The sequence below is a fragment of the Anabrus simplex genome, chromosome 13 (genome assembly GCF_040414725.1).
Source record: "Anabrus simplex isolate iqAnaSimp1 chromosome 13, ASM4041472v1, whole genome shotgun sequence".
Lineage (NCBI taxonomy): Eukaryota > Metazoa > Arthropoda > Insecta > Orthoptera > Tettigoniidae > Anabrus > Anabrus simplex.
In genome coordinates, this window is record NC_090277.1 from 95,281,509 (window position 1) to 95,298,774 (window position 17,266).

Genomic DNA, 17,266 nt, shown 5'->3' on the forward strand with positions numbered 1-17,266 from the left:
AGATGGCGTCAAATTAGGAAGTCTGCACACTGTAGCCGAGGCCATACGATTATTACCATTATTATTATTATTATTATTATTATTATTATTATTATTATTATTATTATTATTATTTTGATTCTGTATGCCCAACTGAGGAGCGCGTGTGAACTTATTTAGCACAGAGTTTCTTCTCGTTTTCCCAAAATCTCTTCATCCTTTCGCTGTGCTTTTTGCGTTCTTCCGTCCATCCTGTACCTTGTCTTTTAGGTTGATCAGCAAATTTGTGTTTCTTTATGAGATTCCTAAATTTGTATGTCTTGTAAGATTTCTTCATTAAATCAATTTCCTGAAGACCTTTTTTTATTTCTGTAAGTCAGTTGTGATTTTTTAGAGATACTGCGAGATTTAGTATTTTCTTTGTTAGCCTATTGTTATCCATCCTGATCAGGTGACCATAGAATTTTAATCTTTTTCTAATGGTGTCTGATTTGTTCTCTGGATAGATTTCCTGTGATTTCCTTTTCATCCAAATACCATTTTCTCATTTAGGTCCTAGAATTTTCCTGAGAAATTTCTTCTCTTGTTTTTCGATGTTTTTTTAAATTTGTGATCTGCCACCATTTATCAGAGTTTCTGATGCATAAAGGGCTTTTGGTTTGACAACTGTGTTGTAGTGTCGTAATTTTGCGTTTTAGGATACAGATTTTTGTTGTCTCTGCTCCAGACAATTGTGTATGCTTTTTTCTAATTTTGTAATTCTTCCTTTGCTTGCTGATTTATCCCGTTTGGTTGTACTGTATAAGTAATTTCGCCTACATATTTGAATTTATGTGCTTTGGAGATTTTTCCCATATCTAGTGATTATAGGATGGCTGTTAAATCCTGGTTTTGTTATGATGGACAAAACAATTATTATTATTATTATTATTATTATTATTATTATTATTATTATTATTATTATTATTATTATTATTATTCGAGATGCAATAGATGAGGACAAGTTAACTAGAAGAATAATAATGGACTCTATTGAGGAGGGTAACAGAATAAGAGTAGTGGTGGTGGTGATGATGACGATGATTGTTTTTTAAAGGGGCCTAATATCTAGGTCATCAGCCCCTAACGGTACGAAATGAAATGACAATTTAAAATTCCAAAATTCATCCACTGACCAGAATTAAAAATTCGATGATTAAGAATTAATGGATGAACATGAATTTAAAATAAGCGGAACCAACTCACAATATTGACAGTTAAAAATAATTCCAAAATCAATCCATAGACTAGAATTCAAAAAGACGACGATGGACAATGATTATGAACTTAATCAGTGGATCCGACCCGCAGTGCCCCACCTTCTCAGAAACTAACTTAAAACAATGGTATATAACGACCAAAGGGCTGCTTCCAAAACTTAAGCCTGAATCGATGATGCCTGTTGTCTAAAGTTAATAAAAAATCCAAGTCAACGGCCCCTCACAATGATACTAAGCGCTGGTAAAGAAGAACCATGGGATTTCTCATGCAGCGGTAATAACCAAAAGTAACGTACTCTCACGGTCTTCCATACATTGTGGTACTCCTCATAGGTAATGTACTACGCACAAGTAACGGCATACCTATGGTGTTTCCCACATAACGCCATTCAGAGGCAACGTAGACCCACGGCGTCGCTCATATAGTGGTACTTATCAGAGGCAATGCACAGACCCGTGGTGTACTTCGGTACGCAGACCCATGATGTCCACAACCAGATGCTGAAACACCCCAGCGATGATTGTATCTCTTTGGGGTGTTCAACAGAATCTGGACAGAGGGGAGCCTCCGTCATAGTGACGGATACTATACACGGGTACTGTAAACCCATAGTGATCCACCCACAGACCCATGGTATTCCTCACATAGTGGTATTAATCGCAAGAAAAGTCTACTCATGCTGTTCCTCGGATGATGGTACTAATCACAGGTAACACCATGGTTCAAAATTCAGCAACCCTCGGGCGCTTCTTACGAGAGGCAGGGGATACCGTGGGTGTATTCTACGTCCGTGTACCCCACCCTCAATGGGTTTTGTGTTTGGTCCGCTAGACCTATTTTATTTCGCTCAAGTCCGCCGGCAAGAAGGTTATGACCCCTTTATCCGCCACCTGGGACGCGGCACGTGGGAACATCACCTCTCCCCCTGCTACGCCAGCGTAGTAGGTTCGTGGGAAGAAGAGTGAACCCAAAGGGATGCTTTTCAGATAAATTTTGGTAACTCAATGTTAAGAGGCTTACAAGAAAGAAAGCCGCGCCACATGCAAAAAGAAGATCATGAGAAGTTTTACTCAATTCCCAGAGGCTGCAGACTAAACTGGCAAAAGCATAACCGAGTGTAATCAAGATGTATATTATTACTTCCGATACAGTGAGCCGGTAAGTGAACGGTGCCCCAGTGAGATTCTTAATGCCTTCCATCCTCCTAGTATCGACCAGCCTGACGTATCGGCAATCTCCTCGTCTCCAGCAATCCTCCCGAGAGCTACACATGTCTTACTGCTCTGGGATTTTATCGCCGTCGCGTTCACGAGGCGGTCTGAATCACATACAACCACGTCAAGAACACACTCTTCGACACAGAAGTGCGGTGTCCATCAACTTCAAATTCTGAAGTTTTTAAGTTTCTTTCTTGTTCGCGAGTAGGAAGCGTCAGTGAATGTCACAATAACGTCACACTAAAGGGATCACTCCCGACTGTAGCAGATGACATCCTTCCACTTTGCTTTCGAGATCGGGACTGTATAATTCTGATGATTATGATTGTGATTGTTTAAACGGATCTAACAGCTAGATCATCAGCCCCTACTAGTACGAGGTGCAAGGAAATGAAACAATAACTAGAACTTCAAAACGTATCCGACTAGAATCGGAAATGAATGATTGTGAGAAAATGACAACGAATACAAAAAAAAAAATCAGTGGATCCGATTCACAATGCCTTCTTTTCTGAGACGATGATTGTTGTACAAAGGGGTCCAGAATCCACGCCACCGGCCCCTCATAATAGAACTAATCACTGGTAAAGCAGAATCATGCTGTTCCTCCTGTAGTGGTACTAATCACAGGTAACACATAGTGGGACTCACATGGTGGGACTAATCACGGTGGCCGGCTAAATCCGTGGTGTTCCCACATAGTTGTGCTAATCACAGGTAATGTAGGCCCATGGTGTTCCTCACATAGTTGTGATAATCACAGGTAACGTAGGCCCATGGTGTCCCTCACATAGTGGTACTTATCACAGGTGCCACATAGTGGGACTCACATGGTGGGACTAATCACGGTGGCAGGCTAAATCCGTGGTGTTCTTCACATAGTGGTATTAATCACAGGTAACGTAGACCCATGGTGTTCCTCACATAGTTGTGCTAATCACAGGCAATTTAGACCCATGGTTTTCCTCACATAGTGATATTAATCACAGGTAAAGTAGACCCATGGTGTTCCTCATATAGTTGTACTAATCACAGGCAACGTAGACCCATGGTGTCCCTCACATAGTGGTACTTATCACAGGTAGCACATAGTGGGACTCACATGGTGGGACTAATCACGGTGGCCGGCTAAATCCGTGGTGTTCCTCACATAGTGGTATTAATCACAGGTAACGTAGACCCATGGTGTTACTCACATAGTTGTGCTAATCACAGGCAACGTAGACCCATGGGGTTGCTGACATAGTGGTATTAATCACAGCTAACGCAGACCCATGGTGTTCCTCACATACTTGTGCTAATCACAGGTAACGCAGACCCATGGTGTTCCTCACATAGTGGTATTAATCACAGCTAACGCAGACCCATGGTGTTCCTCACATAGTGGAATTAATCACAGCTAACGCAGACCCATGGTGTTCCTCACATAGTTGTACTAATCACAGGCAACGTAAACCCATGGGGTTGCTGACATAGTGGTATTAATCACAGCTAACGCAGACCCATGGTGTTCCTCACATAGTGGTATTAATCACAGCTAACGCAGACCCATGGTGTTCCTCACATAGTGGTATTAATCACAGCTAACGCAGACCCATGGTGTTCCTCACATAGTGGTATTAATCACAGCTAACGCAGACCCATGGTGTTCCTCACATAGTTGTACTAATCACGGGCAACGTTGACCCTTGGTGTTCCTCACATAGTGGTATTAATCACAGGTAACGTAGACCCATGGTGTTGCTCACATAGTTGTATTAATCACAGGTAACGTAGACCCATGGTGTTGCTCACATAGTTGTACTAATCACAGGCAACGTAGACCCATGGAGTTGCTGACATAGTGGTACTAATCACGGGCAACGTTGACCCTTGGTGTTCCTCACATAGTGGTATTAATCACAGGTAACGTAGACCCATGGTGTTGCTCACATAGTTGTATTAATCACAGGTAACGTAGACCCATGGTGTTGCTCACATAGTTGTACTAATCACAGGCAACGTAGACCCATGGAGTTGCTGACATAGTGGTACTAATCACGGGCAACGTTGACCCTTAGTGTTCCTCACATAGTGGTATTAATCACAGGTAACGTAGACCCATGGTGTTGCTCACATAGTTGTACTAATCACAGGCAACGTAGACCCATGGAGTTGCTGACATAGTGGTACTAATCACGGGCAACATAGACCCATGGTGTTCCTCACATAGTGGTATTAATCACAGGCAACGTAGACCCATGGTGTTGCTCACATACTGGTACTAATCAGAGGCAATGTAGACCCATGGAGAATCACATATTACGGCACCACCCACAGGCAACAGACCCACGGCGTTCCTCACCTAGTGGTACTAATCAAAGGCAACGTAGACCCTTGGTGTTCGTCATATAACGGTATTACTTATAGGTACCGCAGACTCATTCTGAATAGAGGGCAAATGACATATTCCAGCGCAGCGTACGGCACATTCTCTCGTATTGACACTATGATCACAGGCAACGCCCAGACCCGCGGTGTTCCTCACAGCAGTGGCGTACGGTGAACACGTGCGTTGCCCCAACGGCAATTTTTTTTTTAAAAGCAGTCGCAACCCCACCTCTCTCTCTGAAGCCAAGCTTACTATTTTATGAACTCGCTTTATAACTTAAGTGTTTTTTCTTGTAGCCTCTGGTAGGGGGCGCTAAAAACTCCGAGCGTTCACTGTTACCATCACCCCGCCACCGCAAGAGGAAGCTCATGCGTCAACCAAGCGACTTGAATTTCGCTGGGGTAGCTCTCTATTTCATCGGTAAAGAGAGCCAGGTCGCTGGAGGGACCTGGACTGCGGCAAAGCGAACGGGTAATCGAAAAGAACTGGGCAACCATCTTCTATTAACACTAATCAGAAGGAAAATAAAAATATTTGTGGCGGTGTTGTTTATGTTGTTTTGCAACTGGGCAAACATCCTTGACTTAGCTGTTTGCAGTATTTTTTTTTAACTCGATGAAGAAACTTTCTAAGGAATAACAAGAAAATGTAATACAAAATTATTTACCCCAGCGCTGCTGTGGTAGCTGGGGCTGTGTATACCACTGCCTCACAGAATGGTAGCACTAATACCGTGGTGGTACTAATCACAAGTAGTCCCATGGATCTTATTCCATCATCCCTTGGTCGCTCCTTTTAGTCGCCTCTTAGAACAGAGAGGGGATATTGTGGCTGTATTCTTCGTCTGCGTCCCCCACGCACAGGGGGTCAGAGAAAAAATGGAAGAGAACCGAAACTTCGAAAAATGAAGTACCGGACAAAGAAAGTCAAGGGCCACGTAGAAAGTGAAAATTAAAGACTCCCTAGGCCTCTAATACAGTCAGGGTCGGAAAAGAACAAGAGTTGACCAAAGGAGATCGGGCAGGATAGAAAAAAGTGAGGAGCCTAGCAAGAGTGGAGCAATGCCATAACTCTGCTACGGACCCCGTGGTCGCCAACGCACGCTCCCAAGTTTAAAGCCCATTAAGGTACCTCTTACAACAGGCAGGGGATACCATGCGTGTGTTCCTCGTCTACGAACCCCACCTACAGGGGGTTTTAAGTTTCTTCCTTCTTCGCGAGCGGGAAGCGTGAGTGAATGATCACTCCCGACCGCAGAAAATGGCTTCCTTTCACTTTGTTTTGAGATCGGGACTGTAGAATTATGCAATTCCAGTGCTTGCCGGAACAGTCTTAATGATTCCAGAGCTGAGTAAACATGGCGAAGTTCGAGAATACAAGGAGCTTGCAACGTCTCTTTGTAAGTGCCTACATGTTAATATCTTCATTGGGGTAATCACATAATTGGGATTGTAAATAAAGTTTTGAGATCTCTTCACACGGTTATGAGGGCATTTAGGAGTTGTAGTAAGGATGCCGCATGAGAAAAAAATTAGAAATAACCAAGGCGAACAAAGAAAGGAGGACAGAATATTTGGCCACATTACGCTTAACGAAAAATACCACCGCCAACAACTCATACTTTAAGTAAAAGAAAGAAAACGCCCTGGGCGAATACGCATTTCCTGGTTGGGAAATCTCTCCCAGTGGTCCTCATCACCAGCTGGCTTATTTAGAGCAGCTCTTAGTAGGGAGGACTGGACCAGATTGAACAACGTCCGTTGATAATATGGCACTTCCAGAAGAAGGATGTAAATGAGAGGCCCCAACTAGAGTATGGGACCCCTCGAGAACTGGAACTGGAAAAAATTCAAATAATTGCAGCTCGATTTGTTCTGGGTGGTTTCCAACAAAAGAGTAGCGTTACGAAAATATTGCAAACACTGGAGTGCGAAGACTTGGGAGACTAAATGGTATGTTCCGAGCTATCTGTGGAAAAATGGCGTATAATGACATATGTAGACGAATAAGTTTGGGTGGTGTTTTTAAAAGTAGGAAAGATCACAATATGAAGATAAAGTTGGAGTTCAAGAGGACAAATTGGGGCACATATTCGTTTACAGGAAGAGCACTTAGGCATTGGAATAATTTACCAATGCAGATGTTCAATAAATTTCCAAATTCTTAGCAATTATTTAAGAAAAGACTAGGTAAACTACAGATAGGGAATCTGCCCTCAATGCAGATCAGTGGTGACTTAATTCAACAATCCACGACTATACCCGTATTTTGTAGAATTCTCGAGAAACAACCGCAAGTTACAGGGCACCAGGATATGGAAGTCAACATATTTTGACCTTTTACTTCTTTTTTAATAGCTCCCTCTGCTTCCGGATCCAAAGACTGCGGGTCCAAACCCGGCAGAGACAGAGACAGACTGACTGACTTTTGAAGGGCGGAAAGAAGACCATTCGGCATTCAAAAGAAAATAGTTACAGGAGAATTGCAACAACAATAATTACATTTAAAAATCCTAACTTCCGTATCCCTGCGGCATGGAACTCGACGGTTAAAGTAATCCTCTAACACAATAATACACTGGCGAAAAATGACATCCCAACACCTAGAAGGATAAACGAAATTCGGAAGGTGTGTTCGCACTCCTATTCGAAGAGTGGTGCTAGCAGAAACACTGTGACCTTGCACAGAAATTTTTTGTTTAAATACGCGCTGAAAACCTCCTGAGCCTTAGCCACTGTCCGGTGTTGAAGTTGTGAGGTAGGTGTAAGTCGAACATGCAGTTAAGGAGACGAAGAAGGCAGTGCCCGCAGCTTACCACGTTTTAACGAGGCCGTGTAATACTGCTACGAGAAGTTGTCTGTTCTTTCCCCGATATTGCAGAAAGGGTAGGGATGTATCCACAGTGCATCGGTGTTGGCAACGAAGGTAAAGGGAAGACACTGTTTCAAGAAGACCAAGTCCGGCTACATATGGACCACTACGGTGACGGAAGACCATCGTATTCGCTGCAGCAGCCATGAGAGCTTTAGTTGGCACGAGAGTGACTCAGCGAACTGTAACAAACCGATTACTTCTGGCACAGCCCAAGCCAGACGTCCTGCAACATTCATGCCACTAACTCCGAATCACTGCCATCTGCAATTTCAGTCGTGTCAAGCTAGAGCTCATTGGAGGGCGGGATGGAGAACTATTGTATTCTCAAATCAGAGCCGTTTCTGTCTTTGCTCCAGTGATGGCCGTAGGTTGCTAAGACAGAGGACAGGTGAGCTCTTGGAACCAAGCTGGAACTTCGCCAGGAGTTATGGTCTGACGACCGATTCGTTTGACAGCAGGAGCACTCTAATAGTCATCCCAAGAAAAATGACAGCGGATTTCTACTTCAGACTGGTGACTTAACTGGCTGTGCTGCCATTCATTCGCAGTATTCAAGGGGGTAATTTCCAATACGATAACTCTCCCTCATAGCGCTGCTGTCACCTAACGAAATCCACAGAGTCAACAAGTAGCCCTGGCCTGAGTGATCATCAGAACTTTCCCCTATTGAGTATGTATGGGACATTGTTGGACGACAAATCCAGCGTCATCCAATACCAGCATTAACCATTGCCGATTTGACTGACAAATTACTGCATCCCACAAAATGATACACGGCACATGTACGACACTAAGCAAGAACGTTTGCATGATTGCATTCAAAGTCGTGGCGACTACAGCGATTATTAATGTAACACCATGTAACATGTGACCTGGAAACTTTGATCAAATAAATATGTTTGGTAGACAATTTCTATTCTCTAAAGTAATGTGTTCATGGTGCTGGGGTTTTATTTTTCACCAATGTATTTGTAGAAAACTCAACAATGCTGATTTCCTCTCTTTCGGCAACAGCAGACTTCAAAGTGGGCAAACGAACAAGTTTTTTCCGCTTTCAGCTGAATTTCCCAAAACTGCAGTTTCGTGATGAATGCAGTAACATTATCGAACTCATCAGTAACCAGCTTACTTCGGTCTTGCTGTCTCTCATTAAAATTATTTTGGTAGGTAGTTTGATCTGTGCTGAATAACAGATCGTATGGCCATTTGGGTAGAAGAAGAATGGACCGTGTTGAAAGAAACTCTTGTAACGGGAGGTGAGGAAATTTATAGCAAAACAAGAGAAGGAAATGCCTTGGTGGAATGACTGCGTCAAGATAAATGAAATATGCTGAAAAGAAAATTAGATAACGTAAGACAAATCAATCAATCAATCAATCAATCAATCAATCAATCAATCAATCACCACTGATCTGCATTTAGCGCATTCGCCCATGTGGCAGATTCCCTATCTGTTTTCCTAGCCTTTTCTTAAATTATTGCAAATAATTTGGAAATTTATTAAATATCTCCCTTGGTAAATTATTTCAATCCCCAGCTCCCCTTCCTATAAACGAGTATTTGCCCCATTTTGTCCCCTTGATTTCCAAATTTATCTTATTTATCTTTCCTACTTTTAAAATCACCACTCAATCTTATTCGTCTACTAATGTCACTCCACGCCATCTCTCCGCTGACAGCTTGGGACATGCTACTTAGTCGAGCAGCTCGTCTCCTTTCTCATTAATCTTCCCAGCCCTAATTTTGCAAATTCTTGAAATGCTATTCTTTTGTCGGAAATCACCGAGAACAAATCGAGCTGCTTTTCTTTGGATTCTTTCTAGTTGTCGAATCACAAACACTGGAACCATACTCTAGTCCGGGGTCTTAACACAGACGTACATGCCCTCTCCTTTACATCCTTACAACTCCCAAGCACCCTCATAACCATATGCAGAGATCTGTACCCTTTATTTACTATCTCGTTTATGTGATTACCCCGATGGAGATTTTTCCTTATATTAACACCCAGGTACTTACAAGAACTTTCACCCCATCAACGCAGTAATTAACACTGAAAGAACTTTTCCTATTTTTGAAACTCACAACCTGACATTCTTAAATTGCAAAGAATTTTGAAATTTATTGAACATTTCCATTGGTAAGTTATTCCAATCCCCAACTCCCCTTCCTCTTTATTATCATACCATTGCCTGCAGACCATCTCATAACACTGTCTAGGTCTTTTTGCAGTTGCTCACAATCTTTTACCTTATTTATTACTCTATACAAAAATGGTCAATAGAAGAAATGAGGTAGACATTGAAGAGCGAGCACAGGAAGTTGGCTGTAAAACGACTAATCCAAGAAGGAAAGAAAAAGTGCTAGGATGACTGCTACCAGGATAGAGGAAGACTGTCAAGGAAGTAGGAAGATACCATATACAGAAGTAAAAAGTAAAAGAAAGTGAATACTGAAACATCTTTGCGGTTATTTATTTATTTGGTGTCTGATGTACACATGACAACCTATTACAAACTCATTATACAGGTAATGTGAAACATAACAGTAACATCGAATGGGAAATACAAATTAATCAATTTAAACAGATCATATAAGTTTAAAATGTATTTGGGCGTCTCCGAAAACCGTAAAAGAGTAGTTAGTGGGACGTAAAACAAATAACATTATTATAATTATTAAAATGTATTTGCACAGTGAGTATGTGCACTGCAGGCTGAACTACAACTGAATATCCAATCCACTTATCCTCTCCACTGCTTCGGGTGTTGTTGAGTTGAGGTCTTCCATATGTCCTGGCAAAGCACGACGTGGGCATTCTTGTACGATATGCCTCACCATCTGCTGAGCCTCACCACAGTCAACAACAAGCAGAATCAGACCATTCCCAACAGCGTCGAGTAGATGATACCGCTCTATTACCCACTCCACATCTTATGCGGTTTAGGGCTAGTTCGACCATCTGCTGGTAAATTAGCTGGCAGCTATGCGGGAGGTAAACAACCTGGGAGTGTAAATCAGCTGGTACTTGCGTGCAATCACCTCACTGATTTTCAGCCACTTCTAGCTTTCGAGTGAAGTGCCATCCATCGTTAGATGTATGAAGCTCATTGTCTCATTTCTCTGTGCTGGCATGTGCTGATTATCACCAAAAAGCCTAATAAGGGGAGTCTTACGAGTTATGGACAACTATTTATATCAAGCTTTCGTGATTTTAATCTATGAGCTTTAAAATCAATACCTAATTGGGATTAAAATTTCGAGATTACATTTACTTACGCCAGTTATAACCTGCCGTGTAAGCGTTTGGGAAAGTACGTATTATCGTACTAGATTGGTCAAGTCGCTCGCTCCGTAATAGAAGGTACGCAGGTTACTGTATATTCGTCTTTCTAATTTACATTTGAAAATTTATTTTCGTTCCCTGCCGTTGTTTTTAACTCTTTACGCGCTTTCATATACGTATATACATATATCTTCCCTATGGACTTCTTGCCTTTGAGCATTCTATCTGCAGGCTTCTGTGAATTGATTAAGTATCTCCACGATCCTCTATTTGCAATCAGCTCTGTCTCGTTTAGTTCCACATGGTTCCATTTATTGATAATGCATTTCATTCTAATGTTTGATTTTATGAAGATAAAGTCGGAAAATACTGTACATGTAAAGAACTACTCGGGGTAAATATCCATTCATAGGAAGAGGAAGTCGGGAATTGAATAGTTTCCAATTTTTTGAAATAATTTACGAGAAGACTAGGTAAAGAACTGATAGGGAATCTGCTACCTGTTATATGATTTACTACTAGTACAATGATGATTGCAATTAATCATAACATCACTTTCTATAAGTAGCGCACATATAAAGCATTTTCCTAGTACACATAATATCGTGATTAACGCTGTCGATTTGAGAGTCTGGAGTGACCGTTGCAACTCAAGGGGAACATTAATGTTCAAAATCCTGGAATACAATATCGATCACTGTTACGGCATCATGCCTTTATCAATATAGTAGTAAGCTAATTTACGCTGTATGTCACCAGAAACACAGCTAATAATGTACAGCTCTCAAAACTTGGCCGCAGGTAAAGTTTTATCGGGCCCTCGAAGTGGCCGATAAATTACCCGCCGGGTAACTACAATTTATGCTGCCGATAGCGCATCCTGGGGGTGGTCGAACGGAGGGCAAGTTACGCGCAACTTTACCCGTAGGTGGTAGAACCGGCCCTTAATCTACACCAGGTTTGGTATGGAAGGTTGAAATCAGTTAAGTTCAGTGGATGGATTTTTAATATCGACCATTCCGCGTAGTGGAGACGGGGACCAATCATTTAACCAGACGACGGTGGGGTTGAAGCAGGCGGATGTCATCTTCATGGCAGTCTTTCAAGCAGGTAGGTTGTCGAGACTTCAGACGTGAGCATTGCTGTTTGGCATCCTCGCGAAGTTGGCGGTGCCTTATTCTTCAGCACCCTAGACCAAAGACGAAACAGGACCTTCTATCATTCGAACATTGCGCTGGAATCAAATGATGGTAGTTTGATAAGATCACAGGAAGAGATCAAACATGAAATGAAGAGGTAATTCAGCATGCTGTTAAATGGAGATGGAGAAAACACTACAAACACCTGAACAATAGATGGCATTCAGAACGACCGACCTCCATTAACATGGCTTGAAGTCCAAAGAGCACTAAAGAACATGCGAAATGGAAAGTCCTCGGGCTTCGATGATCTCACCTCAGGCTAAAATGGCTATGTAGAGTCATTTAAATGCTCTGAGAAGGAAACAAAATCCCAGATGACTGGAGAAAAGGAAATCATCAGCCCGCTGTCTAAAAAGGGGCAACAGACGGAAATGTGGAAACTACAGGAGCATAATGCTGATGTAACACACCCTGAAGCTGCTGGGAAAGATCATCCAAATGAGATTTAGGAAGAACAACACTGATGCAGGAAAGATCGAAGTTATACAAATCACATTTTTGCCGTAAAATGCTTATCGAAAAGTAATAGAAACATGGAAATAATCATGTGGTAACATTTTTGGACATTGAAATTATCTATGACAGTGTCTTTCGGAAGAGATCTTGGGAATGTCTGGAAGACCTCAAGGTGCCTAAGTACATGATGGACAAAATAAGGATGTTATACCAGAAATTCTACAACTGTGTTCAGAAAGGCAGTCGACGATCAAAATGGTTCAAGACAAAGAAAGAAGTCCAACAAGGAACTGCGCTATCACCACACTTGTTCATAACAGTAATGCACAAGATCGTAAAGTCTATCAAGAAAATTGACAATAGACGGAATGCCTTAATATTCGCAGTTATGGGGTGAAACAAATTCATGTACAATAAAAGAGTGGCTGAATGGAGCAATATGTAGAATAACTTTCAGCGGAAGATCAGTAAAACAAAGACCGTAGAAATGAGCATCAGCAAGGAAGGAACACATTCAGACATCATTTTTGGAAGGAACCAAATTAGAATCAGTTTCTCACTTCAAGTACCTCGGAAGCACAATCTCGAAACAACGCTGTCAAGCAGAAAATACTCAGGATACGAAAATCATCAAGTTTTTAATAATTAAAATAATGACGTTCTTGTTTTTACGCCCCACTATCTTTTCACGGATTTGGGAGACGCCGAGGTGCCGTAATTTTGTCCAGTGGAGTACTTTTACGTGCCAGTAAATCTACCATCACGAGGTTGACTTATTTGAGCACCTTCAAATACCACCGGACTGAGACGGGATTGAAATGAGCCACTCAGCCCGGCTATCAAACTTTTACAATCAACGCAAAAGCCTACGCTGGGACTGCAAATAGCATGAAATGCAAAACCACCGATGTATCCCACCTACCTCGTTCCATTTCTCACATGTGGTGTGAAGGCATGTACTCTACTAAACAATGATTACAGCAGAATTCAGGTAACAGAGATTCTTTAGAACTAAGAATCCGACTACTAGAGAGGACAGAATCACAAGTGAAGTAAGCAGACACTGCGGTATGTATTACCAGGGCGAAAAGAAGCGTTGAATAAAATGGTGTAGGCACATTATGAGAATGAACAGCCAAAGACCTGCTAGAAAATACCTTAATGTCGAAGGAAAAATAATACCAACGGTAAGGCCAAGTATACGCTGAATAGAGACGGTGAACTGAGATGTGGAGGAGAGAGGTGTTAGACGGGAAGATATCCCCGAAAAAATAAGATGTATGAAGACCGGAGAAGATGGTGAGCGCCAGTACACCACATCCAGGAAACTGGAGCTGGAAAATGATAATGATGATTATAAAGATTTGGGATAACCAAATAGTCACAAATTCGTTAGTTAATTTGTTATTATAAAGTAAAGTATGCAATTTTATTATTCTATTTTTAAAATCAATTTTGGCCAACTGTGCACCACGTAAGTAACCCTTCATGTTTTCAATTTTCTTTGGCGACATTCACTCATTCTCTTCCTTCCAGTTTCTTTCTTTTCATCCATCCAACGTTGTTTCTACCTCGTAGTTTTTGGTTCCTGGCAAGCCCCTTAAATCTTGCTTCTGAATGTACTTGTGTTCTGGAGGTCTTTTTTCAGTTATGTTCATTTCTTTCCGGTCCTTCTTGGTATTACTGGAACATTTTTGATACGAATTGCCTTTTCTACTGGATTTGTGTCCTTTAGTGAGCCTGCCGTCCGAAATTTAATCCAGTTTTTGCTTGGTATGTCCAGTCCTTGCCCCGTTTCTCTACGGGTATGAAGTGAGACGAATTTCTTCGCAGCAAGTTTTAACGACCGCATGTCCTTCCTGTCGTCAACCTCATCAGAGGAGTTAATAAGAAATGATGATGCAGGAAGGGAGAGGGTGAAACTAGGTGCCGGAACATGAGACCACTCCTGTCGAATAGGACGAAGGGGTCTGGTCAAGGCTTAATGTCCCCATCTGACCAACAGTGGCATAAGCCTTCAATCCCTATGAACACTACGGAGAATTTTAAAATTTAATCCATGCTTTTGGCACGTAATCTAGTGATCAGAAAGTGTGTACCACCACCTCTCCTACCCTAATGGCAGACATTCTGATGGCTAACATTTCTTTTGGCCAACGGGACTCGAACCGGCTAACCACGATGTCATCCCATTCTTGTTGTATGCGATATTTATTATTCTTTTAAATATTTTTTTTCAGTTTTGTGTTACTTCTGAAATTATCAATGGTAAACATACCGCGGGCCGCAAATCAGTACTTGCCGGGCAGTGAATTTGAGACCGCTTGTCTAAGGCACACAATGATTAAAACGCAAATATCTAATATTTTTACAATGTACTGAGAATTCTTGCATGGAATTTGGTATAGAGAGAAATGGAAAGGTCACAGAACAGATTAACCTACAAAAGTAAAATATTGTTTATTTTAGGTTGTGCATAAACCTCCTTAAAACGTAAGGTTTCATGTCCACGTGCCATTGAATTAATTTTTGGAGATTTCTACAACCATCAATAGATTTCTAGTAGCTGCTAGAGCTAACTCTACAGAAAATCTCTAAGATTTTCCCCAGTTCCACGTAACAACACCGGGCCAATTCGAGCACAAGCCCGACAATACGTGCGGCCAGCGATCAAATCTTTTCGTGGAAACTTAATGGACGTGGCGTTAGCACGCTGCACACCACCTGAAGTCAGGCAGCCTGACCACGCAACGGAGCGATCATGGTGGCGGTTAACATTACATTAAGGGGCACTACACCAACGACTAAGACGAAATAGCAAGAGCAAATCCAAAAGTTCATACTTTCCACAACAGAATATGAGAAGCTTGGAGAAGGAAGAGCGAATAATAAGAATCTTATTTTTAGAAATAGTTTCATAACTTGATCAGGCAGGTGTAGAGAACATCTTAAGTAGCCGATTTTCTCCCGTATCGCCTTTTCACTTTCCATCATATCTATAAGAATGAAGGGAAGTGGGGCGAAATCAGAGAGAACCAAGTGCGATTTATGTAGAAGAGTAAGGTCGAATACGGAGGCATTCTCCTTCCGGAATCCTTTGTTTCCTTGCAAATCGTTCCGGTCTGTTTATGTCCCCTCCCCCTTCCTCCTCCGTCAGTGGTGAAGGAATGTGTTAGTCTACAGCATTCTCCAGAATATGGTAACTAAAACTCAAATAACTGTAGCTAATTTTTTTAGGAACTGTAAAATATGCCGATTTTTAAAATATCTCAAGGTTTGTTTGATGTTCACCAATGCTATGCCTACAAATGTTCTACTCCAAAAGAAAAGGAGGAGATTATGATGAAACCAACTTGAATTTAACACGTGCCGATCTCCCTCCGAAGTACCACGGCGCTCTTAGACTTGCTGAAAAGCGGGGAGACCTACAAGATTTTCCTGAATAAGTCCCTACGCACCGTAAGTCTTACCGGCAATACGCCACTGACGGTGGAAATGAAACAGCTGAATCCGGGGAAGCAGCACTTGATGGCAGTAACATTTATTTCAGTTGAGGATTATTATAACTTTTGATTCTTTTCTCACCCGTTGTAGGGGGCTTTTGTTCTTATTTCCTGATTTTTTGAAAACAAATTCACTTCTCGAAACGTATCATGAACCTTGTTAATGAATACCATGTCGTCGTCACCCTCATCACCATTATCATCACAGCGCGTTCCACCTTGGTGCAGGACCCGATCTTCGCACAGCTGAACGCCACTTCGTTCGATCAAATGCATCTTCAAGACTGCAGGCCAACGATCCGTCGATCCATACAAATGAGGTCCTGCCACCTCCGATTTGGTCGCCCAAGTGGGTGGTCACTGACCTTCGATTTCTAGCTGGTACGTGGTTTTGGTAAGTGTGGACGGCAACGCCCTCAGAACATGTCCAAACCCGCAAAGCCGGCTTTTCTCCAATAAACTGATGATGTCTGAAATTGCTTCAAAATGGTGTCACTAGTTACATAGTCACGAAGAGAGATTACCAGTATCCGTCGGAATATTAGCATTTCCGTTACATACAATGCAGCAGGGCGGACGAAAGACTGTAGATCATAGATTTCAATCGGACTAACATTCTGTCACCGAGTATACCACAGAATTATCGTCAGCGCATCCAGGCCGCATTAATTGTTGCTTGCAGGTCGCCAATGATGCTACCATCGCATAGGCGATGGCAGTCGAGATATTGGAAAAATGTCCACATTTTCTTCTCCATAAAAACCATGTCGGATAATTTTGTGCTGTAGGCCCTACATCCTGCAATAAGTAAAATCTCGATGGATTGTATTCCAATCCATTTATTTTATTTCATCCAAATAAACAGTCACTCACAATTTCCTGGAAGGCTTTCCACACCGCTGAATGAGTTTTCTCGGAACTTCAATTCTCAAGTTTACCCTTTCTCCTAGAAACTCCTTTTTCTTCAGCGTTTGTCCGTCCTGATGCCGGGGTCCGCTACATGGATTCGTTGTCTCCATCTACTTCTGTCGTGGGCCGTGTCAGGGTGGAGACTGATGCTCTTCAGATCTTTGTGGAGGGTAACGGCCCATCGCTGTTTTGGTCGTCCTTTTGGTCTC

General features: G+C 42.0%; 1 protein-coding gene across 2 annotated transcripts in view; it reads right to left on the minus strand.

Moving 5' to 3' along the window:
• Sap47 (Synapse-associated protein 47kD) overlaps nt 1–17,266 on the minus strand; it is a 421,114-nt gene that overhangs the window by 318,913 nt on the left and 84,935 nt on the right. The gene's annotated exons all lie outside the window — the stretch shown is intronic.